General features: G+C 48.2%; 1 pseudogene; it reads left to right on the top strand.

The window, feature by feature from the left end:
- The first annotated feature begins 4,564 nt into the window (after positions 1-4,564).
- Positions 4,565-5,791, top strand: LOC115332873 (annotated as a pseudogene).
- Positions 5,792-13,755: the final 7,964 nt, after the last annotated feature.

Here is a 13,755-nt window from a genome sequence, read left to right as displayed (position 1 = left end):
CGAATGGTACAATGACCTGTTTCCCTGAACCAACCTTGACGAGACAAGCCGTAAGACCCCCTTTTGACAAAGGTCCGAGGCGTGAAAGATAATTATGGTGTCTTTTTCCCAGGACCATTGATTCTGCGCTGCTCAAATTGAAAAAAAAAAAAAAAGAGACTTTCTTTTTTTGTTGTGGCATGGGAACATAACAATTCGGAGTTCATCGGATAAATCAGAATTGACAAAAAAAATTTACCGGCGGGTGTGTTTCGGAGTTTTTCGGATTTATCCGAAAACACGGAGCCCTAGTTATGGGACACCCCACTTAAATGTATAGCCTGACGAGATGGGGTATTGTAGTTTTGCATCTTTATAAAAAGGTGCAGTGCATTATCAAACGTTTGAAGAAACATGTTTAAAAAATCACACATTTTTAAAGGTGTGAGGTTTACATTTCTTTTATAAGGTCCATCGCTTCACTTATTAGGGTGTTAGTTATGGGACACCCCACTTACATGTACAAAGGTGTGAAAATGTTTAATGTGTATATACCTCTAACGGTAGAAAATCTCTTTCATGTGATTACATCGCGTGCCGATGAAACGATCTGTCGATGACACGTCGTTCGATGTACTGATTTGACCGCGAATGAGTGACGACTGCCAGTAGAATTTCGGGGAAATAATTCTGCCGGCTGCCGGGAAACTCGACCTTTCCCAATAATTACCCCGGTTCTTGTTTGTTTCCCAACATTTTGAATTGTATACCAGCTTATTAGTACCTCTTCGGATATTACAGAAAAAAAAAACAAAAAAAAAACGATGACAGTCGCAAAAACTTTGACAGCCCGGCTCACAGTCATGTGGGAGACTGACAGTTGCTCGTCAGTCGCCGCCATGCCTTGAAACCTACCGGTTCCGAAGAACCGGAGCCCGCAGAGAACTTGTTGTTCCACGGTCCGAGGCGGCGAACGAAGCTCGTCGCAGAGTCAACGCACAACGGCTTTCGATAGCCGGTACTGTCGCCGGAAGTTGTCGTCGGGGAGTTGAAAGGCGTTCCCGGTGGCCTCAGTAGCGACGCCGACGGTGGCGGAAGATAGGCTCGGCCGCAGTGTACGGCACCGCCATGTTGACAAAGTTTAACTTCGCCTCGATCCGAAGCGAAGATCTCGGGCTCAAACCACGGCTCTCGCAAAGTTCGGAAACGTCACTTTGACGTCAGCGACAACTTCGACAAACGAGGTTTTTTTTTTTTACACAAACTTCGGAGGGATTTTGAGCGTCAGAAGGTCGCCTAGGGACAATCTGGAGAGCATTAATTTTAGCTTAGTGTAGGGATGTAGGCACAAATGGGCGCTACGTCATCGGCGAAGCCGTTCAATCAGCGGGCTCCTCGCGCCCCTCACACTCCGCACGCGCGCCTCGATGAGCTTTGCTACATTCTGCCTCTCTCAAAGAAATGAGCGTTCGAATGACTGACACCTCGCTGGGCGCGACGTCAACGTCGCGAGAGACCAATTGGCGCGTTCCGCAAACTTCGGGCACAAAGTTGTGCTTGACGAGTTTAGCGACCTGGTGTTCGATAAGACGGCGTTCGATAAAACGGCGTTCGATTAAGTGGCTTCGATGAAACGGTGTTTGATGAAACGGCGTTCGACGAAACGGCATTCGATGAAATGTCCGGTCCCAGTGAATAATGGAATCTTCGAACATCAACTTCTGCGGTGTGACTTTAACACGGCGAACCGAACGCTCGTGGCTCATAAATTACTTACGTGGCCGCGAATGACGTCACATGCAAGCAATGTATTCCGTTGTTGCTTCCACTTAAAAGAGCCTTTGTACACCCGCAGCAGATTAGGTTAAGACATGGAACAATGATGGTTGAAGCGCGAAGAGGGTGGGATAGGGACAGTGAGGACGGGGCTTTTGGCACGCGGGGAATTCGAGACGGGTTAATTGAACGCGGGGTTTTTGAAACGTTGAGCTAATTACGCTGGGTTTTTGTGACAGGGATTCTGCACGCGGGGCAATCGTGCTACACTCGTTTTAACTGCACAGTTCACAGGGAACACAGCCAGTCACTGATAATAATAATTCATATTGGTGGCTATTGTTTCTTGCACCCTTAATGTGACCAACTGTCTGATGGACGAGTCGTCCTATGAATAACGTTCCTATTTGGTACTTCAGTAACTTGGTTAATTTACCGCGTGTACACTGACGCTTCGTTCCCAATTTGGATTGTCCACAAAAATCAGTTTATCAACGTATCGGGCTGGGATTTACTTCACAGGTGCCCGAGGGTGGTGCATTATTTAAATGAGAGTACGAATACATGAAACCTCTGGAGCAATAAATAAATAAATAAAAAAGTAAAAGCCGTTTACAACTCCCTGTAACGCCGAATTCGAGCCCAGATCTTGAGGAGGAGGAGGGAAGGGCACTGAGGGGAGGCTATCCTCCTCCTTATCCTCTTCCTCCCCTCATTCTTCAATCTCCTCCGGGGGGGTCACCTGACCTCGGGGGGGGGGGGGGGGTCACGTGACCTCAAGGGGAGGGGGGTCGCGTGACCTCGGAAGGGGGGGTCACGTGGTCACGTGACCCCCTCTCCCCGAGGTCACCAAAGGTACCCGAGGTCCTCGCGAAGGAACCCGAAGTCCTCCCGAGGTCCTCCCGAAGGAACCCGAGATTCTCCCGAGGTCCTTCTTCGGGAAAATTCACCCATAATGCACCGCGCGGTTACGCCGACGGCGACGCCGCTCAAGCCGGAAACGGGCGCCTAAGAGCTGCGCTCTAAAACTGGTTTTGTCTCTGAAAAAAAAAAAAAAAATGATCGCCAATCAAAATTATTAAAAAAATGTTCCGGTCTATTATCGCGTTTATTCCCGCTGATAAATTGGTGACATGAAAAAAAAAATCGATTGGCTTACGTATTATTCACTTCATTTGGCCCGAATTAGCGCCACTGTGGCACTACATATTATTAAATGTACCTGCAGGCAAAGTATAGAAAAAACAGTTTTAGATTTTTTGTGATTTACTCACGTGAGCCTATCTTGTCATATTTTTAGTGAAAGCTTCCCCAACCATTGAAACTCCTTTGTAGTATAAATCCTAGCGCGATACGTTAAGAACCTGATTTATACGGACCGTCCAAAGGGTCAACGAAGCGTTAGTTCACACGCTGTAGTAGCGTTCATTGTAGCTGAGGCGAGTTTACGCCGAACACTGACGCAGCTCTCGTGCCCAACACGTGCTCAAAGTGCGTGCCCAGAAACGTCGGATTTGGATGATGGACGCTACAGCTACGAGATGCCGCCTATCTTTGAAAAGGGTCAGAACCGTTTATACTGAGGCCCTTTCTAAAGGGCCCCTTTCTATTTCAGGGGCCCTTTCTAAAGGGCCCCTGAAATAGATAAAATATTTTTGTAAACAATCTGGTTGGGACACGTGTGTCGATAAATTCATTGTTCGCGAAAAAACAAATTAGAGCAATATTGAAGGCGCGAGATTTATTTTGAAGCCTGCGCTTAAAGGGGTATTCACACGAGGGAGAAATCCCGGGGATATCTCCCCGGCACGTGCATTCCACTACGAAAACGTCAGGCTTTGCGATGTGCCAAAGCCTCGCGTTTTCATCTCGTGATGCGCGCGTGTCGGGGAGAAATCCCCGGGATTTCTCCCTCGTGTGAATACCCCTTAAAGACCATGCCGTCGCAGAATGCTTAAGCACTCTTTTCGGGTTCCCGCAGAAGTGTCCCCCGAAAAAAAAAAAAAAAAAGAAAAAAAAATGTCCCCGGAAAATATGTTTTCGGGAAAAAAGGCCCCAGTTGGAAAACAGGACAAAAATGCCCCAAAGCATTCTCTGTCGCTGGGTTTTTCCTGATTCTCATGGCCTTAGGGCGGTCCTTTCATTGTCCGGTCAAAAATTACCAGACCCACCTAGAGGCAGGAAGGGAAACTGGAAGTCACACAAAGGCAACCGAAGTACTCTATTGCGGGTCATTTTGGAAACCGGATATGACTTTGTCGAGAGAGTTCATGAGTTTTAGATAACCGGTCTCGTTTGTATCGTGTGGTGAGGTGCTTGGTCAGCGGAGTTCATTCACATCGGGGACTTGGAGGCTGTTGTGAAGTGAGCTCTTTTATCACTCTAAACAAATGAATGTGAAATTTGCTTTGCAATAAATAATTCATTTACTCTTTTGTATTGGTTTAGGATTGCTAACTTGCAGCAAATCTTAGCTTTAAATGCAGTTTTTTAAACTTTGTATCAATTCTGCTTCTACTTAACGACTTATATTGATAAATGGTGTACGGTTTGGAGAACTGATATCTATAACAGTATGATATATATTTCCAGAATAGAGACCTTGAAGTCAGACAAGGGAGGAACAACGTTCTGGGTGGATTGGTACATGCACACGAAACAGAAGGTCCTGGCACCGGGCGTCCGCTGGCGCTGTGTCAAGTGCGGCAATTCACTGCAAACGAGTCTTGATTGTCGACGGGGCAACAGGAGTCTACATCCAGACAGTTCGACATAACCCCCCCCCCCCCCCCCCCCCCAAGACGCTGTGATGAGTGTGGCCAAATCCATGATCAAGATAGAAGAAATCGCATTTCCATCCGCCGCCGTTGTCGCCCAAGCTGTGAGGGACCTGAGTGAAGATGGAAAGTGCCTCGGGAAGAGCGAGCAGAGCCTGAAGCGCTGTATTCGCCAACAGCGGGGTTCGGCGTACCCAGTAAATCTTGTCAGGCTCAGGGACCTGATTGTTGAGCCACTCTGGACGACGACTGCGGGCAATCAACCTTAGCGTTTCCTCTGCTACGACAATGAACCTGAGACTGAAGCCCGACTGCTCGTGTTCGACAGCAAGCCTTGCCTAAAATTGCTAGCCCAGAACAGCGTATGGTTTTTGGACGGGAACTTTGAACTTTCTTGCAAGGGATTCCTGCAGTTGCACTTCATCCTGGTACCTCTAGGAGAGAGCGTAGTCTCTGTTGCTTACGCATTTATGACAAAAAAATCCCGAAAAGCCTGTAAAGAGCTTTTTCACGTCCCTCGCTAGAGAATGTGAGTCGCTAGGACTGACGCCCTCTCCTGGCATCGTAATGTGCGATTTCGAAAAAGCGACAATGAACGCTGCCAAGGAAGTACTCGGGAAAGACTTCACTGGGAAAAACGTCACCATCAATGCTTGCTTCTTCTATCTGCGACAGAACCTGGCGAGAGTTTCAAAAACTCGGACTGGCGAGGCTCTACAGAGAAGACGACAGCTTTCGTACTTTCGTTGTGATGCTCGGCGTCCTGGTTTTCTTGCCATCCGAAGACGTTGAGGGTGGCATGGATGTCTTGAAGGGGATGATGCCTGAAGCCGCAGAAGAACTTCTAGACTGTCTTGACACAACCTATGTTACTGGAAGCTATCGGCGCGTAAATCGAGCGAACGACGTCAACCTGCGAAGAACGCCACCAAGCTATCCTCCCGCCACTTGGAATGTCCTTTCGGCCACTGTAGACAGAGGTCACAGGACCAACAGCTACTCTGAAGCATTAAACCGAGATTTAGAAGCGTGGTCGGCCACAGCCACCCAACAGTATGGAAAGCTATCGACGCCTTGCGCTCGCAGGAATAGAACGGGATTATGAAGATTGCACTGGAGATCGAGTCAATGCTCCTCCCAAGAAGTGGTACAAGTCCATACTCGTCGAAATGCAACGCCTTCTTCATAGCCTCTGCGAAAGGTGCACTGCTGGGGCAATCAGGATTGAAGATTTCCTGTGTGCCGTTGGTTGCATGATACGCTTTTTACTTTGTGTATGGATCTATAGTGTGTCATTTCATTCCTGATTTTGTAACACTGCATCTCAACATTTTTTTTTAATTGTAAAATAAACATTTAGAACACTTCTAACCAAAACCAAATTATTGTGTTTGAGGAAAGTTGAGAGGTACTTTTGTACCATTTCCAAATAGGGAAAAAACACGACACTCTTAGCACGAATTAGCGACCACTAGTTTTGTTTTCTCCCTTTTTCTCATAGCAACGAAAGGTTGTCATTAAAGTTACTATAGGTACTGAAAGTGCACATTTGGGGACATACTGCAGACGGTAAAATTTCGTTCTCACTAATAGCAAAATGTGAAAATGCGCCGATGTCGTGTTCGCGCTAACAGTGTCGCGATGTGTACCTCGGGGAATCGTATGTTTCCGTATTGGAAGGTGCCGTTTTTTTCTACTTGCCACAGGGTGCCTTTTTTTCCAAAGGACTGGTGTAGGAAAAAATGTCCCCGAAAAAAAAAAAAAAAGTCCCCGGAAAAGATGTCCCGGAAACTCTTTCCACCTCAACAAGATGGTCATACATTCTCTCCATCTCAACGTGATGGCCAAGCCGATCCACTTTTCCTGCCCGCGTACGAAGTACCCAGAGAGAAAACAGGTGGGAAGGGGGAAACTACCGACTAATACCCGTGCCACACGGGCAACTCGAATGCCATCTACAACGAATGACATTCGTGTAATCGACGAATCGGCTCACGATCTGTCGCGCGTGGAACGCCCCACGCTCGGGGTGTCGCGCGCTGATTGGCTGATCGTTCAAATGTCATTCGTAGTAAATGGCATTCGAGTTGGCCGTGTGGCACGGGTATAAATCGCGTCTCGCGCCGTCAATATTGCTCTAAACGAATTCTTTTCGCGTAAAATTAATTTTGGATACGCGTGTCCCAGTCAGGTTGGTTAAACATTTTTTTTTTCTTTTCAGGGGCACTTTAAGGATATTTTGACAGCCAAGCAACCACAGCAGCGTAGTTTGACAACCGGGGTATGAATACTTCCGTCCGCCAATTTGTTGCTCTGACTCAAAGGAACTCTATGCCATGTTTTAGGAATAAACAAGACAAAGAAGTGACGCCATTTTGTGTTATCGCGAAATCCGCTGGTTCTAGCGGGCATCGAGCCCCGCCTATTGGCCAAACTCTCTCAGTATAAACGGCTCTGAAATAGTTCTATTGTCCCATAAAGTTACTTTACTAACTTGAGCCTAGCAGTATCACTGCACTCGCGAAATTTCTTATCTAGAACAAACATACAACATACAACATACAGTCAGACTAACAAAGTGCTGTAAGAACATGCGTGCGACACATTTACTTTCTTTCGATCAATCAAAATACGCGCTCGAGACCCGCCAGAAGCTCTTCTCCATCGCCAGTTGAGCAGCGTCTCCGACAGATGGCTCTAGTTTGCGGTTGGTGTTGCGGCTAGGGCGTATCATATAGTATCATTTCTTCGAGTTCACCCACTGTAAAGGGAAAAGCCGCAGAATCATAAGCATCGTTTAGTAGTAGTCAGTGGTAGTAGTCATAGAGTTATTATAATGTGCGCTAGATGATCAACTGGCGCTGCTAGTGTGCTTTCGCAAATTGAAGCAGCAACATCCAGTTGAAACTTGGCTTCCGGTAATGCTATGGGAAAAAAGAAAAGCCGTTTACAATTCCCTGTAACGCCGGTTGGAGCGCAGCTCTTGAGGAGGAGGATGGAAGCGTACTGAGGGACAGGTGACTCCTTAAGGTCACGTGACCTCATGGGAGGTCGGGTGACGTCAAGGGGGTCACGTGACTTTGGGGAAGGGGGTCACGTGACCTCAGGTGAATCACGTGACCTCAGACGGCCACGTGACCTCAGGGGGTCACGTGACTTCAGGGGTTCACGTGACTCCAGGGGGTCACGTGACCTTAGGGGGTCACGTGACCTTGACGATGACGATTTGATGACGTCATCAGTGACGTCACTAATGACTTCATGAATGACGATGACGATGCGGATGCCAATGACGTCATCAGTGATGATGACGATGATGATGCGGATGACGATGACGTCATCAGGTTGCATGCAACCTGGATTGCATACAACTCGTTGTATGCCAGTTGCATGCAACTCCCGAAGGAACCCGAGGTCCTCCCGAGGTCCCACCGAAGAAACCCGAGGTCCTCCCGCAGGAACCCGAGGTCCTCCCGAAGGACCTCGGGTTCCTTCGGGATGACCTCGGGTTCCTTCGGGAGGACCTCGGGTCCCTTCGGAAAATTTTACCCATAATGCACCGCGCGGTTACGCCGACGGCGACGGCGACGCCGCTCAAGCCGGAAACGGGCGCCTAAGAGCTGCGCTCTAAAAGTGAACGCATTTTCTTTCTGACTCGATTATAAGAGCAAACATACAGAATAATTCTTACGTACTAGGTAGCTTGGAACATTTCTCTCTCATGCACACAAAATAATTGGTCAGTTATGGCGTTTTTCTTTCAAATTCATTGCATTAAAACCGGCTTCGTACATGTATTTATGTGCACTGTCGGACACTGTTAGCGCCAACACGACGCCGGCGCTTTTCGGCATCTGAAATATACGTTTTCAAATGAACGAAGCACATCTGGAAAACCAAAAGAGCGGGCAAGAGCTACGCAGTAACGCTGGATCAATAAATCCCTCTGTATGTACGATCAAAATAAATTGAAGGCCACCTAATATCGTCCGACATTCGATAAGTACTGCTTTATTTTGTCTGCTCTGTGCGAAGATGCTTGTTGTACGTTCAAAAATCACCTTCACGCTAGTAAGTTTTGCGAACAAATGTCTGATAAAAGTTGCCCGGCATAGAAAATAATAACAAAAAGAACGCCTTTCATAGCCCGCGTACTTTATTCTTTACGTTTGAATGTTTTTAACCGCTCGTAAAAATGCACAACGGTGTCATCTTAATAAAGTGACAAGACTGGCATATTAGCAATGTATAAGCGTCACCGGAATGCTTGCAAACCTTGAACACACACTATATTCCTCTCGGTTGTTATTCTGCTTAAAATCGTTGCTTGTTTTTACACACCTGATGTGGAACACAGGTTTGGGCCTGATATACAGCGAAGCTAAACATCGTTCAATAATGATGAAAAATGAGCTAAGGCAATTACACTTTTACAATGTTGATAAAGGTACATACTATTCGGTACGAACCAAATACCAAAAGTTATCAATGTAATTGTCCGGCGAAGAGACAAAATGCGCGCGCGTTTTTTATGGAAATGCACAGGAGCAACGCAAAAGTAGGCTGGGTGCATGCTGTCTGCTTCAATTTGCGTCCCGGAAATCACATATACACTAGCGCCAGTTGAACCTCTTGCGTACATTAAAATAACTCTGTGGTAGTAGTAAGGGTACTGAGGGATAGGTGACTCCCTGAGGTCGCGTGACCTCAGGGGGGGGGTCACGTGACCTAAGAGGGGTCACGTGACATCAGGGGTTCACATGACATCATGGGTTCACGTGACATCAGGGGTTCACGTGACATCAGGGGGTCACGTGTCCTCTGGGGGGTAACCCTCAGGACCCTCGTGAGAATAACCCTCGTGAGGGTAACCCTAGTAAGCCTTGTGAGGGTAACCCTCGTGACCCTCGTGAGGGTAACTCTCATAACCCACGTGACCTTCGTGAGGGTAATTCTCGTGACCCTCGTGAGGGTAACCCTTTTGAGTGTAACTAACCCTTGTAACCCTCGTGAGGGTTACGAAGATTACCAGGGTTCCTCTCACGAGGGTTACGAGGGTTACCCTCGTGATCTCACGAGGTCACCCCAAGGTCACGTGACCTGGGGGTCACGTGACCTTGGGGTGGGTCACGTGACCTTGGGGTGACCTCGGGGGGTCGCGTGACCTTGGGGGGTCACGTGACCTTCAATGGGTCACCTCGGGGGTCACGTGACCTTGACGTGACCTTGGGGAATTGGCCACGTGACCTCGGGGTCACGTAACCTTGGAGGGGTCGCGTGACCTTGGGGTGACCTTGGTGGTCGCGTGACCTCGGGGGTCACGTGACCTTAGGGGTCCCGTGACCTTGGGATGACCTTGGTTACGCTGACGGCGACGGCGACAGCGACGCTGACGGCGACGGCGACAGCGACGCCGACGGCGACGGCGACGCCGACGGCGACGCCGACGGCGACGCCGCTCAAGCCGGAAACGGGCGCCTAAGAGCTGCGCTCTAAAACAAAAATGGCCAAGTGGCTGAGGACGAGTATGTTATGCGGAGATTTTGAAGCTGGTGCGCCATGCGCGCAAGCACGTGCAGCGTGCGCGTGAACGTAGCTTTGACGAGCTTGCGATTGCGCGGGTGTACCTGCATGAGCAGAGACATGGCGGCTTTCCCGGGCATACACAGAAATCTATCGAGCAAATGGAAGCAGAAGAAGAAGTCGGATTTACCTTGGCTGCTATCGAGGTGGTCCTGCTATAGTGTGTCTTTATTCAAGATTTTCGCGGCTAATTCAAGGTAAAAACGATACGATCCTCGCTATTGACGCAACGGTCACCGACCATGGCTGAGGCGGGTCATTCCGCCGGCCAAGGCTCACCGTCGATCGAAATGGAATTGGATGGACGGGCTGAGCGGCCATCATTGGGTATGTCAAGCGCTTCAAGCACAGTCTCTTACTATGAGAGCATCTCTGACGAGCTGGACGCCAACTCGGCACCTTTTCAGCTTGTTCAGAACCGAAAGAGACGCAAAGCCTCAACTAGTTCGGAGTCAAGCGACAAGACCGTCAAGACTATGAATCATACTGGGGTGCTATGTTGCGCTTTTTGCACTCCCAGGAGACTAGGGAGAGGGAAGTGACGTCAACGGCACAGCAAACGCCGATTGGGTGTTGATTTCGTTTTCTTCTGTCAACATCCAATCTGCATTTGCTGTGTCGTTGACGCCACTTCCCTCTTCCAAGTCTCCTGGGAGTGCAAAAAGCGCAACATAGCATTCCTGATCCCCACCTCACGGTGATAGCCAGACCCAAGGATCCAGACGAAGTGATCGCAACCATTAATCCGAAGAAAATTCAAGAAAAACTGGACATGACTGCTCCAGACGGGGTGATCGTGGTAAGGCCAAACCGAAGACTCAACGTACTGGCAATTGACACCAGAAATAGAGACGCTACGAAAGCGCTCCTTACACTCGTTACACTAGACGGGATCGCTGTCCTGACCTACGAACCGCTCCCACGAGAATCGGCGGCCGGGGTGATCTGCGAAGTACCAGCAGACCTCACCGAGGTCGAACTTTAACTGGCAGTTCGCACTACTGCACCTGTTATCTCCATCCGACGACTGGGTAAATCCGAGACCGTCAAGCTCGTCTTTAGCACGGACACTCTACCAGAGTACGTTACAATCGGATACACAAGATACAAGACACAACCGTACATCGAGAAACCACGTCAATGCTCCAAATGTAACCGTTTTGGGCACGTTCGAACCGCCTGTACAAGAGAATCGCGATGCGGTCGCTGTGGGGGGCCCATGATCGCACCAAGTGCGAAGCGGTAGACCCACTCTGCATGAACTGCCACAAATGACACGACCCTACATCTCGTTTGTGCCCGGCATACAAAAGAGAGCAGAAAATATACAGGTACAAGAGCGAGGCTAAGGTTGGTTACACCTCAGCAAAAGAGGCTCTACAGTCTACACAAGATCAGATGTCCACTGGCCATGCCAGGACAGGAGTCAACCAAGCAAGACACGACGTCGCAGCTCACGATTTTCGCGCTCAACGCGATTCCCCGTCAACGCAGCAATCAAGCGTCAGAAAAGGCAAGACCTATTCAAAATCCATAGAAGCTACAGCTCCTACTTTGCAGCTAAAGGATGACAAAGAATTTCCAGCACTTCCTGGATCTGCATCAACTTCGCGTGCCGAAGATAAAGAAAATAGGCAACCCAGGAGGGCCGAGTCAAGGGCATCAACCAGGGAGCAACCACCTATGTCCGGGGTCAATCTCCAAACCATCACCAACGTTGTTCGTAATATTCTTCGTTTATGGGATTCTCCTATAGCCCAGGCACTATTAACCATACTAGATGCAATACTTCCGCTTGTTATGATCTGGTGTCATTAGACAAGCTTCGTAGAGATGCCACCGTCCTTCAGTGGAATGCGAAAGGCCTTCGAAATCGGCTCTCGGACTTTAGACAATTCAGATTCAAATATCCTGTCCCTATTATCGCAATATCAGAGTCGCGATTGACGCACAGCATCAGACTATCAGGGTACGAGCTTTTTCATTCCCACTGAACAACTGGTCTTAGCCGAGTTTTGGTCGGCATTCGAAAGGACCTGACCTATATTCAACACGATTTTCCGTCGCACCCTACAAATGGGTATATTGCTGCGACTGTTAAGATTTCGTTCACACTTATTGCTAGCTATATACCTCCTCGAGCAGCCTTGAACATTCAGAGGCTGGATACAATTTTACAGCAAACCCCATCACCCCATTTTCTGACAGGAGATTTCAATAGCCACAGCTCATTATGGAAAAGCAGAAAAATTAATGCTCGAGGTCAAGCCTTATTTAACGTTACACTAAAATATGACCTTGAAATTCTTAACAACGGTAGTCCGACGTATTTCAGAGGAGCATCTACGAGTAGCTATCTAGATTTATCGTTCGTATCTTCATGTCTCGCTGAGGGAGCCAGGTGGTTCGCTGATATTGAAACTCATGGGAGTGATCACGTGCCCACTTACACTAAGTTTCAAGGATTGCACTGCTTGAAGAGGCGTACCACAATGCATTATACTGACTGGGATATCTTCAAAACAAAAATGGAGTCCGCCTGTACTACACTAACAGAGACAGAAGGATTTGTTGCGGCCATCAACTTTTCAACCTCTGAAGCGACCAAAACCATCAATATGACAAACCCCCCGACAGCTATTGATGGAGAATACGAACGACTGCGAGGCCATCCGCCGGCGGGCTAAACGCAGGGCAAGAAAAACTAAGAGTGCTGAGGATGTCAGGGCTTCTAGGAGAGCACAAAAGCGCGTTATACGACACTTGGACAAGCTTTCCAAAAAACGTTGGAGGTCTCTTAGTGCCGGCCTTGATCCCAGAAAGCCAGTTACTCGCATATGGCCCATGATGCGAAGCTTGCGTGTTAGGCCGCAGCAAGTTCGTCCCTTCCGGGCCATCGCTTTGAACCGCCAAGTCTCAGCAGTAACCATAGCCGAGGAATTCTGTTGTCAAGATCACCTCCTGCTCTACTATTATCGACTGCAGAGTGAATACGACAAATGACCACCCATCCGTAAGTGTATGCAATGCTGTTGAAGCATATTTTACTTTAAAAGAACTTGATATGGCACTCTTTGCATCTAACGTCAAGTCGTCCGCGGGCACGGATGGAATACGATACTCAGCCTTACGTCACTTGGGGGAAGTGGCTAGAACCTTCTTGTTAAAGGTCTTTAACTCCTCATGGGAAACAGGAATTATACCGAGGCAATGGAAAATTGCTCGTGTGTTGCCAATCCTCAAACCCTGGAAAGTTTCCCCTAGATATTAATTCGTATCGTCCAATTGCATTAACACGTTGCATGAGCAAAGTAATGGAACGAATGTTGCTAGCCCGTATGGAATGGGATCTAGAAAAAAGAGGATTATATCCCTCGTCCATGAATGGATTTCGACGTGGAAGAAGCAGCATCGGCAATGTTATTGATTTAGTGACAAGCATTGAACAAACGAAGACTGTCAACAACATAACAACGGCTGTATTTGTGGACATAAAGTCTGCATTCGATACTGTAGAACATGGGGCAATTCTTCACGATCTGGGGGCCATTGGCTATGGAGGACGCATATTTACGTGGATTTCAAGTTACCTTAAAGAAAGACAAATGTAGATATCGACGCCGGAGGGCAACACTGGTTT

The sequence above is a fragment of the Ixodes scapularis genome, unplaced genomic scaffold (assembly GCF_016920785.2).
Source record: "Ixodes scapularis isolate PalLabHiFi unplaced genomic scaffold, ASM1692078v2 PGA_scaffold4__175_contigs__length_147842914, whole genome shotgun sequence".
In the NCBI taxonomy this organism is placed as follows: Eukaryota; Metazoa; Arthropoda; class Arachnida; order Ixodida; family Ixodidae; genus Ixodes; species Ixodes scapularis.
This window is presented reverse-complemented; position numbering and strand designations above follow the sequence as displayed.